Source organism: Sus scrofa, chromosome 14, assembly GCF_000003025.6.
Source record: "Sus scrofa isolate TJ Tabasco breed Duroc chromosome 14, Sscrofa11.1, whole genome shotgun sequence".
Taxonomy (NCBI): Eukaryota; Metazoa; Chordata; class Mammalia; order Artiodactyla; family Suidae; genus Sus; species Sus scrofa.
The window spans coordinates 36,993,031-37,009,125 of record NC_010456.5 but is presented as its reverse complement, the minus strand read 5'-3'; the positions used below and the strand labels follow the sequence as shown (position 1 = coordinate 37,009,125).

General features: G+C 40.6%; 2 long non-coding RNA genes across 3 annotated transcripts in view; one reads left to right on the top strand and one right to left on the bottom strand.

Annotated features, from left to right (window-relative positions):
• LOC110256790 overlaps positions 1-12,152 on the top strand; it is a 471,534-nt gene extending 459,382 nt beyond the window's left edge. Inside the window, exons 7-8 of the long non-coding RNA XR_002338779.1 lie at positions 3,029-3,075; positions 12,001-12,152. This is a non-coding gene — a long non-coding RNA (uncharacterized LOC110256790). The remainder of the gene's footprint in view (positions 1-3,028; positions 3,076-12,000) is intronic.
• LOC106505934 overlaps positions 1-16,095 on the bottom strand; it is a 624,744-nt gene that overhangs the window by 98,832 nt on the left and 509,817 nt on the right. The window lies entirely within an intron of this gene.

The following is a 16,095-nucleotide window of genomic DNA, read 5'->3' as shown; positions in this document are numbered from 1 at the left end:
GAGGATGATATTAAAGGAAATACTGACATGGAGGAGAGTGGTTTTCCACTCATGCCCTTGAATCTTATTGTGAACTCTTCAAGAAACACGACCTCCTGAACTACTTCTCTGAAATCATACCCATACTCTCATATCCATTCCAAATGTTGTTTCCTCTACAAAGCAGAATGCCTCATCTGATACATGAAGCAAATCCTTCTGCAGTTGTCTCATCCTTCAAATTTTTTAAAGGGAAGGTGTAATATTTCACTTATCCCTTGATTTTTGTAATGTCCAGTGTAGTTAGTACCTGATACCCATTGGAGGTTCAAAGACTCTTCTTGGTTTGAAATTATAACAAGCACAAAGATTTTATGAACCTAATCTTAAGTTACTTATCTGTATATTTTTCAAAGGCTCATAACTTTGAATTATGTTTCTCAATTCTGATATTTAAAACATGGCTCCTAGTCTTATATCATTTAGAGTTAAGTTGAGTTGTAGCAGAGTTCAAACTAACAGCAATTCACACAAAGGAGAAATATATGTCTCTTTCACATAGAAATCTGATGGTAAGAAGTCAAGAGCCAATCCAATGTCTGACTGAAATGGTGTACATGTATGCTTGGTGAGGAAGGGGGTGTTGGGAGGTGATTAGAGTTGATGGAAATGAAAATGGAAATTGAAGGAAAGGTGCAGTGTTTTGACATCTGTGGAGCTGTCTTTAATAAGAGATGCCACATGTCCATTCTGGATATTTTTCTTGACTCTTCTTAGGGCAAAATATCTCACCTCTCTCTCCATGCTTCTTACTCTCATTAAGTCCTCCATACTCACCTCAACTATATGTATGAGCTTCTAATCTAAATAATCAAGTCCTCAGACCTTTTAGATGAGTGATATATTCCTCTATGGTGCTTTTCTACCCACAAGAGTTCCTTCTTCCACTTCCTGTCTCCATATAAGAAGACTGAGATGGAGTCATCCTCTACAGGGTGGCCTGAAACAGGTATCTTCTTTTTTTTTCTTCCTTTCTTTTTGTTTCCTCTTCTGACTCCTCCTTATCCAAAATGAGGAAGTGAGTCTAACTGGGAATTTGTCATTAGGGTATAGGAGCAGGAGGCTCACTGATGTCCCAAGATCAAGTCAACTCTATCAGACAATTCAGCATTTGGTGTCATTGAACACTGGCTGGGTTATCAAATACTATCAGGTATTAATAAAGCAATGTCCTGTTTCTTACTGTTAGGAGTAGTTTCCGGAGGAGAGGCAGATGGCAATGCATTGTGATCTCAGGCTTAGTACCATTAGCCCACCATGGAAATCATGCTCCCACCTCTAATAAGCAACTACTATCTACAAGGTGCTTTGTAGTTGTGCTGTCACTCATTCATCTCAAAATCCCCATCATTTTTTTGTTCATTTTATCGATGTGGAAGCAGAGACATAGCAAGGTAGACTATCCTTCTCAAGCTCACAGTGTTTGGAAGAGGAGGAGCCAAGGCTCTAAAGCCCATCTCTTGATTCTACCCACTAATCTAACCCCCTGCCACATCTTATTCTCTAGTGTCTCCTTTTTCCCCACATTTCATCCTATTCATGCATTTATATATTTTACATTTCATTTCATCTCTCCATTGTTCATGTTTTTATTGTTCTTTTACATTTTTTTTCATTGAGACAATTTATTTATATGTAAAGATAAAAATGAATTAAGACACATGTTTGACAAGATTATTTGTAAAATTACATTGTTCTTTTTTATAATCCTGTCAAATTCTTATGAGAACAATAAACAAATTAATAGCCCCATATAATTTTCTGTGGATTTTCAGGTCTTTCCCCCACCGGACATCAAGTTCTTTAATACTGTGATCAGGTCTTCATTTCTGCATCCTGGCTCCTTGGTTACCCAGCTTTGGTGTATTGTTGGTCCTTAATATATGTTGGAGGGAAGAGTTCAGTTCTGTGTTCTTCTTCAGGGCTAACCATCAAATGAATATTCCGTTCCCTGATGGAAAAGTCACTGGCCTCTTGAGCAATCTCTGGCTGGACAAGGATGGGTTTTCTTTGATCTTCCTGGGTGATCTTGGGTTACTAGTGAAGCCAAGCTGGGCCAGCAGATTGGGCAGCATCTGGGTCCATGATTCCATGTCATAGTTGGAACAGGATTGCAAAGGAACTGTGTCCGACTTGCCTTGGGCCCATCATTTCATGTTGGCAGCTGAGCTTCTGGAATACCCCAAACCCTGCCATCTTACACCATCCCTCACACAGGATGGTTTCAAGTCATCATCTATGGTATTAGGTCTGAGTGGCTCAAAATAACTTGTGTTTATTGAATATTGTTCTATAAGTCCTTAGCATGCATTAGTTCATTGACTTTCCCAATAACCCTGAGCTAGAAGCTAAGATTATCTGCATGTTACCAAGGAGGAAGCTGGCACACTTAGCTGGGAGTGTGAGCTTTCTCAAGGTCACACAGTGGTAGAATCCAGGTATTCCAGCTCTGGAGCCCATCCCTGTAAGTGTTCTGCTATATGAAGATAACCGAAATGTGCAGGCCACATGGGTGGGTGGGTGAGGTCTACTCCTGCTTAGCAGACTTCCTGGCAACATAGAGTTGACCACATGCAGGGCACAAATGACCAAGTTCAGGAGTCCAGTTTCGTGCTACTTTGAAGTAAAGAAGTTGGTTGTTAACTGTTGTGTTTTGAGTTAGGTACGCTTGAGTCTGATTTCTTTCTCTGTCTTATGGGCTGGGACAGCATCTTTCAAGCCATCTGGACCCCATCTAATGGCCATCTTAACTAGCCCTTCACTCCAGTAATTGGCCCTCAGAAACCATATTGCATAATGAGTCCAGCCACCACCAGCCCCCAATGTTTAATCAGAGTTAAACACTTGACTCAAGTTGAGCCAATAAAACTTCTTGCCCAGGAATATGGATTTGGAACTGAGAGAGAGAGAGAAAGAGGGAGTTACTCTCTTTCATTACTTTAATCCATGTATAAGAGTTTGGTAGTGGTCATCTTTGATCACCACATAGATGGAGAAAAGAACCACGACACCAAGGGACAGAGAAGAGAAAAAAATGTAAGTTGCATTTATCAAGCTTCTTGTTCTCACCCCTTCCCCAAGCCCACCTGCATTCTTGACTTTGGGAGGCACTGTAGTACTTGATTCTTCCCATAAGGTGACTTCTGGATTCTGTTTGAAAGCCAAAGCCACCTGCTCTCTTCCCTCCATCTGGAACATACATTTCCCAACTTTTTGCACTGCTGGCTCTTTCTTTAACTCATCTTTTAAAATGTTGTCTTTCAAATTTCCCTTTGTGGCTTAGTGGGTTATAAACCCAACTACTATCCATGAGGATGTGGGTTCAATCCCTGGCCTCACTCAGTGGGTTAAGGATTGGGCATTGCCCTTAGCTGTGGTGTAGGTCATAGATGTGGCTTGGATCTGGCGTTGCTGTGGCTGTGGCCTGCAGCTGCAGCTCCAATTCAACCCCTAGCCTGGGAACTTCCATATTCCACAGGTGTGGCCGTAAAAAGCAAAATTAAATTAAATTAAATTCTTATCTTTCATCCACCGTCTACATGGAATTATTGGAACACTTTTAAGGATGTAACACTATTAAGTGAATAACTAAATGAAAAGAAACCTAATACTGTTTCTGATCCTCATTTTCCCCAACTGTGAAATGGAAAAACAGAAGGGTATTTTCACAAGGTGACTGTGGAGATGGAAGCAAAATAGGGAGAGGAGGGTTCCTGGTACACAGGGTCCACTGGGTGTATGGTAGCCACTCTGGGCAGTGGTGGTGCAACTGTAGCTTCAGCATCTCCGATAATGGGCATGTGATTTCCACCTCAGGTTGTCCCATTTCTATGTTTTGACTCAAAAACCCCAGTGGGGCAGGACTATGGAAAAGGATACATCTGAAATTAGATTTGCCACTACGATTCCCAAATCAGAATCCATTTTCATGTAATGTGTCTCTCTGCCATGAGCGGTGCAGCTGTGCTGAGGATTAAATGAGGAGGACAGATCTGTCTTCTAAAGGAGGGCGAATTTCCTGGACTGGTCTGTCAAGATATTTGCTTTCCCACCATTTGTCTGGGTTGGATCCCAGATGCCCCTCACACTGGCCTCCTCCCTCACAATAACCAGAGATCATATTAAGCATCAACTCATGGAACTGAGAAGAGAGATAGACACACATTAATGTCAAAATCTCCAGGGTGCATCGAAAATAAATATCATTTCCTCTCTTCCCACTCCTCACACCATACTCTGGGGATGTCAAGTATTTATTTGTCAGCTGTGCCAGTGGGCCTGGGAGAGGATACCATGGGAGAAAATGGATCAGGGCCGTGTAACGTATCACTGGGGCGGGGGCGGGGAAGGGGGGTTAAGGGCTCATCACTCAACAAATAAGTCAACAACCCCTGTCTCTCAGATATCTTCTGTGAAAGCCCCACCACCCAGTTTCACAATAATCTTAATCCGACTGTATAAATTCATAAAAAGTTCCCACGGCTTGTAAAAGACTGGTACGAAGTGGCCCGTTAAAATAATTCAGGCATCAAGGCTACTTGCAAAAAGAAAAAAAAATGGTGGCAGCTTTAAAATAAACCATGCTGTGTAAGTCACTGATATATCAGATGTTGGTGGAAACCATATAAATGAACTCATCTTGTTCAACACAATGTTTTTCTTTCATCAGCTTGCATTTCTCTCATGGCTGATGAAGGATGAATCTTATGATGTGGTGGAAAAGGCACTGGACTGGAGTTAACTAGTAGCATGTTATATAATTTGGGGCAAGTGACTTTTATTTGGGACTCTGGTTATCCAGCTGGAAAGGAGATGATTGGACTGGAAATAGGAGAATATATATTCAGCTCCTGGGTCTTAACTCTCGACTGTCCTACCCATAACAGACATCACTAATTGATCCTTTTATTCTTTCCTGTTTATCTCAGATACAGTCTCAGGATTCCTTTCAACCTAGTTTCAGGGACCCACCACCAATTGACCAAAGATAAACTTTGAAAATAAACTTCTGTGTCATTCTTATTGCAGACAATCTCAAAGTTTTGTGCAGAGTATTGTGCAAGCACTATATTCATGTAGAGTAATTGTGTCACTATCACTCAAGTTTGTAGAGGAACATTTTACTTTCCTGCCTCCAGCCAAACCGTGTAAGCTGCCTTCAAAATAACATCACTGGGGGGTTAAGATTTCCAAATACTAATCTATAGTCAAGTTTTAAAAAAATAATTTGTTGAATCCTTCATCCCATCAAAGCATCAGGAGGACATGGGAGAAGTAAGGAGAGAGGACCTCAAAGTGCTCCAGAGGACAGTTCTGGATGATCGGCAAGGTTTGCCTAGAACCAGAAGAGAAGGAGACTTTGTTGGACTCATAAGCAAAGCTTTTTGGCAGCCCAAGCTGGGTCCTACCTACTTGGCAGGGGTTCATTTTTCCTTCAGATTATAGCTGATGAAGCTATCTTTCTTCAGAAGCTCCCTCTCAGAAGTTCTCAGAAGGAACATGGGAAATTTTGGCAAGGTCTGAGGAGGTTTTTGCACAACATCAGAGTCACAATAAGCCCATCCTGGACCTGGCTCCTCCATTGATTCTGACCTATGGCAAAGTAATGGTTCCCTAACGCAATTCCACTTTGGTCAGAAACCAACTACAGTACAGCTGAGAAAAGAATATGGGTCTGACCCCCATTCATGCACTAGTGTTACTGGGCATAGCTTTTCCTGACTTCAGGGCACATCTATGAATTTTTCTTCCACCAACCCTAGTGTTAAAAGTGACAAAACTATGATCCCCTAGAAGAATGGTGTCTGGCACTATTCCTACGGGATATAGGCCATGAAACTCAGTGGGCTATCATCCAAGTTTCCATGGTGCAGAATCTTTTCTAGTTTGGGCAAATACCCCACAAGGTAGGGATATCAGAATAAGGCTCAGTGTAGTGACAGAGCAGGGTTGGGGTTGAAGCAGGGGGAAATATTTTGAATTCGGCTTGCTTTCACTTTTGTCTTATCAAAGACACATAAGTCCCAGAGTGATGTAACCTGAGATAGTGCACAGCCAGCACTTAGCACAGGGTATGGCAGGTAGAAAGAGCTCAGTATCGGGAAGTACTGAGTAGATAATTACAATAGCATTATAAGTAGGTGCCCCTGCCTCTTACCTTCTCTGAAACTTTCTCCACTTTAAGCAACAGTGATGGTGATGATATACACAATGGACTACTACTCAGCCATAAAAAAGAACAAAATAATGCCATTTGCAGCAACATGGATGGAACTAGAGACTCTCATCCTGAGTGAAGTAAGTCAGAAAGAGAAAGACAAATACCATAAGAATATATGGCACAAAGGAAACTTTCCACAGAAAAGAAAATCAGGGACTTGGAGAATAGACTTGTGGCTGCCAAGAGGGAAGGGGAGGGAGTGGGAGGCACTGAGAGCTTGGGGTAAATAGATGCAAAGTGTTACCTTTGGGATGGATTAGCAATGGAATACTGCTGTGTAGCACTTGGAACTCTGTCTAGCCACTTATGATGGAACATGCAATATGAGAAAAAAGAATGTATACATGTAAGTATAACTGAGTCACCATGCTGTACAGTAGAAAAAAAAATATATACACAAATAAAAGTTAAAAAAAAATAAAAAAAGAAAGAAATGTGGTAATGGTTTTCAAGCACTCACTACATGCCAAGTAAGTTTGCTTAAATTACTTTGCTCAATCCTTCTAGTGTTGATAAATATTACTATGCCAATTTAACAGTTAGGGACAATGAGGCTCAGAGAGATTAACTTGCTAAAATCCTGACTGCTAGTGACTGTAGTAGCCAGAATTTGAACCCCACCTCCTTCTTTTAGTCACTGTCTATCATTCATTTGCCTAATCAGGGTTCATTGAGGACCTACCTCTATAGTTTAGATGCACCATTCCTGATTCTGGAGACACAAGAGAGAGAAGCAGAACAAGAGAGAGAAGACCCTTGCTTGCATGAAACTTAAATTTTATTTTATGTTTTATTAAAGTATAGTTGATTTACAATGTTCCTTCAATTTCTGCTGTACAGCAAAGAGACTTAAATTTTAGTGGAGGAAGACAGACAATAAGGAAGGGAAATGTGAACTAAGTGATTTCAGATAGCAATAAGGACTCTAAAAACCACAGTGAAAGGGTAACAGAAAGAGGAAGAACAATTAAACTGAATGCTAAGGAAGGGCCCTATGAGGAGGATACATTGACATCTAAATATAGGAAGTTGTTTTCACTTAAAGATCTCAGGGCAAATCATATAAGACATGTGCAAAGGCCCTGAGGCAGGAGCAACCTTGCCATGTTTAGGGGCAATCAAGGCAACTAGAGTGGCTGGAGATGTAGAAGTGACTGTTCCAGCAGTCAAGGAGCTTGAAGAGGCAAGCAAAGGCCAGTTCACTAACCTACCCCTACCTAGCATTTGACACAGAACTTGGCACATCTGAGATGGTCAATGGATGGTGTTGAATGAGTAACTTCTTTGCATTGAACTGGTTCTTTTTTTTTTTTTTTTTTTTTGTCTTTTGTCTTTTGTTATTGTTGTTGTTGTTGCTATTTCTTGGGCCGCTCCCACGGCATATGGAGGTTCCCAGGCTAGGGGTTGAATCGAAGCTGTAGTCACTGGCCTACGCCAGAGCCATAGCAACGCAGGATCTGAGCCGCGTCTGCAACCTACACCACAGCTCACAGCAACGCCGGATCGTCAACCCACTGAGCAAGGGCAGGGACCGAACTCGCAACCTCACGGTTTCTAGTCGGATTCGTTAACCACTGCGCCACGACGGGAACTCCTGAACTGGTTCTTGATAAGATTTCCTTTCTCTTTACCATGAGGAATGCCTTTCCATATTTCCTCCTATTCAAAAAGCAGTTTGGACTGGGAAATTTCAAGAAATAGTTCACAGTTACACAAGAAGGAGTGGAAAGTCTTCCAAGCTGGGTTTGATTGACCTCATTCATGTCACAGACATTTCTTGAATGCCTACTCAGTCCCTGCCCTAGGATACTCCAGCTCCATGTTTCCATTTGGAAGGTAAAACTGGTCCTGTCATTCCCCAGAGATAAGGAAGCTGAGTCTTGTCCATGAGTCACCCTGGGCTCAGGCAAGAAGTTCAAAGTGCTAAATGGATTGTAGACACACAAGAGTCAGAAGTTCTCAGAGACACTAGATTAGTAGTTGAGAAGGTCAGCTTGAGGGTTCTCAGACTGAGATTTAAATCCTGGGCTTGCTGTTTTCTAGCTAAGTTTTTCTGGGCCAGTTAACGTCAACACTTCAAGCCTCAATTTCCTCATCTATATTATAGACTAATAATATCTTATTCATGTGAAGATACTGTATATCAGATACGGATACTCAGTATATGTAGTCTGTCTTCTCTATGCTCTGACACAGAGGGTTGATAAGATGGCAAATGATTCATTATTATTTGGATAATGTTGCCTCAAAAAATAACCTGAAAAGAAAACTATTTGTCCTGAAAAGTGCAGCCAGAGTGTAATATCAAAGGAAGAACATGACACAAGAATCCAGGAATCTAGCTTCTAGTTCCAGCTCTGATCCCTACTTGCTGTGTTACCTTAGGCAGGTTATTTCCACAATCTGGGCTCTGAGTACCAGGGTATACCTCTCAGCTCAGAAGTTACAGGGTCCTTTATCTCTAGAGCAGAGCATCAAGGCAAGCAAAGGCTATGCTTCCTCAAACCTGCCTTGCTTTTCCTGGTGGAACCAAACTCCAACTGTCTCCTCAACACCTCGATCCTGTGTATATCAGTGCATACGCAGCTTCCATTTGGGGATGACTATGTCAAAGCTTTCCTCTGCCCCAAGGAGTCAACCTCACTTCTTAAAATTAAGCAGGTGACTAAGTCTGGGTCCAAGCATCATGGGAGTAAGAACACAGAAAAAAGCATGCACTCATATTCCATGATGATCATGTCCAGTGATGAATGAACCAGGTTCTTGACAGGAAGGAATTTCTTACAGGTTGGGGTGACCTTCCTAGAGATCTGTTTATTTTACAGCCTAAGACAGTGAATTCACAGAGAGAAAGGGAAGAGTGTTGGAAGAGAAGGGAAAGAAAGGTTATTTAAGCACAAGAGCATCCTCTTGGGTCTGCCAAACACATGTAAAACTGTAATAACAGGAGATCATAGCAGCAGGTTGAGAAAAAAGAAGATAATTGGAGACTCCTAAGGAGATATTTAGGCCAGGAAACATGTAATTTGTCTACTTAGTACTTAGGTGCATTAATTGTTACTGAATCTACTTGGCACAACATAAATACTTGAGAAGTATTTGTGAAATGAATGAATGACAGGAAGACATTATTGTTGGCTAGAGCTACCAGTGAAGGTGTTACAGGTTAAAAGGGTTGTGGGAGATGAGCAGGATTTGGATTGCCAGAGAAGGGGGGAGTAATTCAGGAATAACATCAGCTTTCACAGAGATCCTAAGGAGAGAATCAGTTTGGCTTAATGTGTTGGGAGATGCATTAGTCAGACAAAGCTAGAATACGCTGAAGTTAATTTCCCTGGAATCTCAATGATTCAGGATAACAAAAGTTGATTCCTTACTCAGGTTGTATACCAAGTGCAGGCTGTCAAGGGGCTCTGTTCCACTCCAGGACCCGGGTTGATGACTGTTAGCAGCACAGCATGAGTTCTTTACAGTTACCAGAGTAGGGGAAGAGACCACATAGAGAACTTGAACAGCTTTGGATTCCATGGATTGACAATAAAGGGGAAAAAATTACAGAGATGAGACTTAAGGGGAAATTTTGTGGCCCTTGGAGTTGCAGAGGTACCCAAAATAGGGAAAGGCAGTGAGTCTCCCTCCTTAGAGCTATCAAAACACAGTAGAGATAGTTCCCTGTATCTCCCTCCAAAATATGTGAGGAGTAACTGAGGATAGCTAACAGAACATCAAAACTGTATATCCACTATTGGTTCACCCAATCTCCTTGCCAGATGGGCAGATCCCCACTTCTAGAAAGATACCTATTTTTCTTTTTTTGGCTTTTTAGGGCTGCGCTCATGACATATGGAGGTTCCCAGGCTAGGGGTCTAATCAGAGCTATAGATGCTAGCCATAGACACAGCCACAGACATGCCAGATTCAAGCCACATCTGTGACCTACACCATAGCCCATGGCAATGCTGGATCCTTACCCCACTGAGTAAGGCCAGGGATTGAACCCACAACCTCATGGTTCCTAGTTGGATTAGTTTCTGCTGCACAATGATGGGAACTACTAGAAAGATACCTATGATTCTTAAATAATGTGCCAGAAATCTCTGAGAACAACCAAGTTCCAGACCATTAATATCAGAGAAAGAGTGTCTGTAAAATTATCAGAAAGGCACTATGTATGGTAACCATATTTAGGAAATAAGAGTAAATAAAATATAACTAACCTCACTGAACAGAGATAAGCATTGAGGGTAATCACAGATCTCCTAGACTTTGCAACATGTGATAGCTACTATGGCAGACTGTATTTTCCAAAAATAGCTGCAATACCAGCTCCAGTATTATCAGTTATTCTTGCAATATGACTTGGGCATTCTTCACGTTGAGAAGAGTTGGGGTGATGGATGCCTCAGTTTGCATTTGGGTAGGCTTGTGATTATAGTGAAAATGGCATCATGACTTCCAAGAATAGGTCATAAAAGGTAACACAGCTTCTGCCTGCCTCTCTTGGGACACTTACTTTTGGAACCCAGCAGCAATACTGTGAGGAAGCTTAATCAGCTTCAGGGAAGAGTCACAAGTTGGTTTTTCAGCTAAAAATCCAGCATCCTAGAACTTAGTCACTGTGCTGTGAGGAAGACCATACCTTATTTACACATAGAACTGCATGGAGAAGCTATGTGTACGTATACAACAATCCAGAAGAGGTCCCTGACAACAGGGAGCACCAACCACCAGATATGAATGAAGACACTTCTAGGATCTTCTAGTCCCCAACTTTCAAGTAACTCTTTTTTTTTTTAAAAATTCAAGTATAGTTGATTTACAATATTGTGTTAATTTCTGCTGTACATCAAAGTGATTAAGTTACATATATCCATTCTCACACAGGTTATCACAGAATAGTGAGTAGATTTCCCTGTGCTATATAGCAGGTCCTCGTTGAATCACTCTTAGCCTTTGAGTCTTTCCTGCTGAAGCGCAGGCACCCCAAAACAGACACAACTAATTCCCCTATTACCCTTTCTGATTCCCCAACCTCCAGGATAATAAAAATAATGTTTTACCCCACATAGATTTGAGGTGGCTTGTTATACAGCAGTAGTAACCAAAATAACTACTCAAAATAGTTGGATCATCTAAGGACTTAGTCTAGTAATAACATTCTGGTTACTAAAGCATTCTAGTTAGATCACTGGCTGTCTACTAAGACAACATCATGCCAGGATTTCAGAGTTGAGTTGACAATTTACCAGTCCTTAGTAGCAAAGTGCTCCTGTACACGCTATATCCAAAATCAGCATTTCCTAAAGATCACCTGAATTTTCCCAGGACTCTGCAATGAGAAATAGAGTTTAGGTAATACTCAGAGTAGTAAGTATAATTTTAATAGCTTATGTCCCCAAACATTAAATCTTCAATTAACTGGTCCCATTATTTATGAAATTCTCTTGGGATGTCTTGCCTATATTTACAAAGAATCTATTTGCATTCTTCCAGATATACACTCTATTACTGATTTTGGTATTGAATTATTTTCCATACTATTTGCTATCCTTCATTTAATATTGCACTCTGTGGGAGAATTACACATTCCTGTGCCAATGATGTCAGACTCAGCCAAGTTACTTAACTTGGCCAATGGCATATAGTCAAAAGTGGCATATAAAACTTCTTAGCACCAGTTCTAACATATTCTAAGAGCCATTGGGTAGTTTAACCATATTATTTTCCCCTTCTACCATAAGGTGATCAAGGCCCAAGATATTGTTTATTCCATGGACATATAACATGAGTGAAAAATGTCTTTGTCACTGCAAATTAAGATGGCAGAATAGAAGGACTGGAGCTCAATGTCTCTCATAAAAACAACAAAACTACAACCAAATGCTGAGCAACATTCGATCAAATGGACTGGAAACTTTCAAAAAGACATCCTACTCCAGAAGACAAAGAAGAAGCCACATCAAGAGGTAGGAGGGGAAATTACATGATATAAGCAACCCCATACCTCCTGGGTGGGAAACCCAAAGACCAGAAAGTAACTGTATCACAGACACTCACCTATAGGAGTGAGAGTTCTGAGCCCCACATCAAATCCCCATACCTGGGGATCTGGCATTGGGAGAAAGAGCCCCCAGAGCATCTGGCATTGAAGGCCAGTGGGGCTTGGGTGCAGGAGCCCATGGGACTGGGGGAAATGGAGACCCCATTCTTGAAAGGTGCACACAGACTTTCACGTGCACTGGGTCCCAGGGCAAAGCAGGGGCTCCATAGGAACCTAGGTCAGACCCGACTACAGTTCTTGGGGGATCTCCTGGGAAAACAGAGGGTGACTATGGCTTGTTGTGGGGGAAGGGCATTGGAGGCAAAACTCTTGGGAATATTCATCAGTGTGTGTTCCTCTAGAGGTGGCCATTTTGGGAAAATGCAACCCCACCCAACAGCACTGAGAAGCCCCAGGCCAAACAATAATCCAGATAGCATCACAGCCCCGCCCATCAGTAAACAGGCTGCCTAAAGACCCCCCAGGCACACAGCCACCTCTAATCTCACCCAGAGACAGAGCCCCACCCACCAGAGGGATAGGAATCAGCCCCACCTACCAGGGGGCAGGCACCAGCACCTCCCATCAGGAAGCCTACAGCAAGCCCCCATACCAACTTCAGCCACAAGAGGAGCAGACACCAGAAGTAAGAGAGGCTGCAACTCTATTGCCTGCAAAAAGGACACCACACCAAAAACCTATAAAAATGAGAAGACAGAGAACTCTATCTCAGATGAGGGAGAAAGGAAAAAAAGAAAAACTCCAGAAAAACAGCTAAGTGATCAGGAGATTACCAGCTTCCAGGAAAAAGACTTTAGACTGTTGATGCTGAAGATGATGCAAGACATTGGAAATAAACTGGAGGCAAAGACTGATAATTTACAGGAAACACTGAGCAAAGAAATACAAGATATAAAACTTAAGCAAGCAGAGATGCAAAATACAATAACTGACATAAAAAGTTCATTAGAAGCAGCCAACAGCAGAATGAATACAGGAGGCAGAAGAATGAATAAACGAGGTGGAGGACAGCTAGTGGAAATCACTGATGCAGAGCAGAAAAGAGAAAAAAGATTGAAAAGAAATGAAGAGAGTCTCAGAGAAATTTGGGACAATGTTAAATGCACCAACATCCATATTATAGGGGTGCCAGAAGGAGAAGAGAGAGAGCAAGAAAGGGACAGAAAAAATATTCAAAGAGATAATAGCTGAAAACTTCCCTAACATGGGAAAGGAACCACTCACTCAAATCCAGGAAGTGTGATGAGTACCAAATAAAATCAACCCAAGGAGGAACCCTGAGACACATATTAATCAAACTGACCAAAATTAAAGACAAAGAGAAAATATTGAAAGCAGCTAGGGAAAAAGAAACAAACAACATACAAGGGAACCTGATAAGGTTATCGGCAGATTTTTCAGCAGAAGCTCTGCAGGCCAGAAGTGAGTGGCATGATATACTTAACGTGATGAAAGGAAAAAACCTCCATCCAAGATTACTTTACCCAGTAAGTTTCTCATTCAGATTTGAAGGAGAAATCAAAAGCTTTATGGTTAAGCAAAAGCTAAGAGAATTCAGCAACACTAAACCAGCTTTACAACAAATACTAAAGGAACTTCTCTAGTCAGAAAAGAGAAGGCCACAACCATAAACAAAAATACCAGAAATGACAAGGCTCACCAGTAAAGACATATATACAATAAAGATACAAAATCATCCATGCACAATTATGCTACCCAAATCACAAATCATGACAAGAGGAGGATACAAATGGAGGAACCTGGAGATGCACTTGTATTTATGAGACCAACAACTTAAAACAATCTCATATATATATATATACACATACACTCCTAAATCAAAACTTCAGGCAACTGAAAACCAAAAATATGCAATTCATACACAAATAAATAAGAAAAATCAACTCAAATACATCACCAAAGATAGTCATCAAACCACAAGAGGAGGGACCAAGAGAAGAAGAGAAGAAAAAGGAGCAACAAAAACAAATCCAATCAGTTAATAAAATGGCAATAAGAACATACATATTGATAATGGCATTAATCTTAATGGACTGTATACCCCAACCAAAAGGCATAGACTGGCTGAATGGATACAAAAATAAGACCCAATATATGCTGTATTCAAGAGACCCATCTCACTTCTAGGGACACATAGAATTTGAAAGTGAGAGGATGGAAGAAAATATTCCATGAAAATGGGAATCAAAAGAAAGCTGGAGTAGTAATACTCCTATCAGACAAAATATACCTTAAAATGAAGAATATTTTGAGACAAGGAAGGACACAACATAATGACCAAAGGATCAATCCAAGAAGAAGATATAACAATTTTAAATATCTATGCACCCAGTAACGTATTGCCACAATATATAAGGCAACTGCTACCAACCTTAAAAGTAGAAATCGACAATAATACAATAATAGTGGGGGACTTTAACACCCCACATTTATAGCAATGGACAGATCATCCAGACAGAAAATCAATAAGGAAACACAGGCCCTAAAGAAAGCTTTAGACTAGATGGACTTAATAGATATTTATAGGACATTCCATCCAAAAGCAACAGAATCACATTCTTCTCAAGTGCACAGGGAACATTCTGTAAGATTGATCACATCCTGGGCTACAAATCCAACCTTGGTAACTTTAAGAAAAGTGAAATCATATCAAGCATCTTTTCTGACCACAATGCTATATGACTTGAAATCAACAACAAGAAAAAAACTGCAGAAAAACATAAACATGTGGAGACTAAACAACATGCTACTAAAAAACCAATGGATCACTGAAGAAATCAAAGAGGAAATTAAAAAATACTTAGAAGCAAATGACACCAGAGATACGACACTTCAAAACCTATGGGATGCAGCAAAAGCCATTCTAAGAGGAAAGTTGATAGCAATAAAAGCCTACCTCAGAAAACAAGGAAAAGCTCAAATAAAGAAGCTAACTTTACATCTAAAGCAGCTAGAGAGAGAACAGACAAGACCTAAAGTTAGTAGAAGGAGAGAAATCATAAAGATCAGAGCAGAAATCAATGAAATAGAAACAAAGAAAACCATAGAAAAGATCAATGAAATGAAAAGCTGGTTCTTTGAAAAGATCAACAAAATTAATAAACCCTTAGCCAGACTTATCAAGAAAAAAAAAGAGAGGACTCAAGTCAATAAAATTAGAAATGAAAAAGAAGTAACAACAGACATCACAGAAATACAAAGGATCATAAGAGACTACTACATGCAACTGTACACCAATAAAACGGAAAACCTAGAAGAAATGGACAAATTCCTAGAAAAGTACAATCTTCCAAAGCTAAACCAAGATAAAATAGAAAAAATGAATGGACCCATCACAAGAACTGAAATTGAAGCTGTGATTAAAAATCTTCCAATAAACAAAAGTCCAGGACCAGATGACTTCACAGGCAAATACTATCAAACATTTAGAGAAGAGCTAACACCTATTCTTGTGAAACTATTTCAAAAAATTGCAGAGGAAGGAACATTCCCAAACTTATTCTATGAGGCCACCATCATCCTGATACCAAAACCAGACAAAGATACCACACACAAAAAAAAAAGAAAATTACAGGCCACTTTCACTGATGAACATAGATGCAAAAATCCTCAACAAAATACTAGTAAACCAAAAATAGTAAACCAAATCCAACCATACATTAAAAGGATTTTACATCATGATCAAGTGGGATTTATCCCAGGGATGCAAGGGTTCTTCAATGTCTGCAAATCCATCAGTGTGATACACCACATT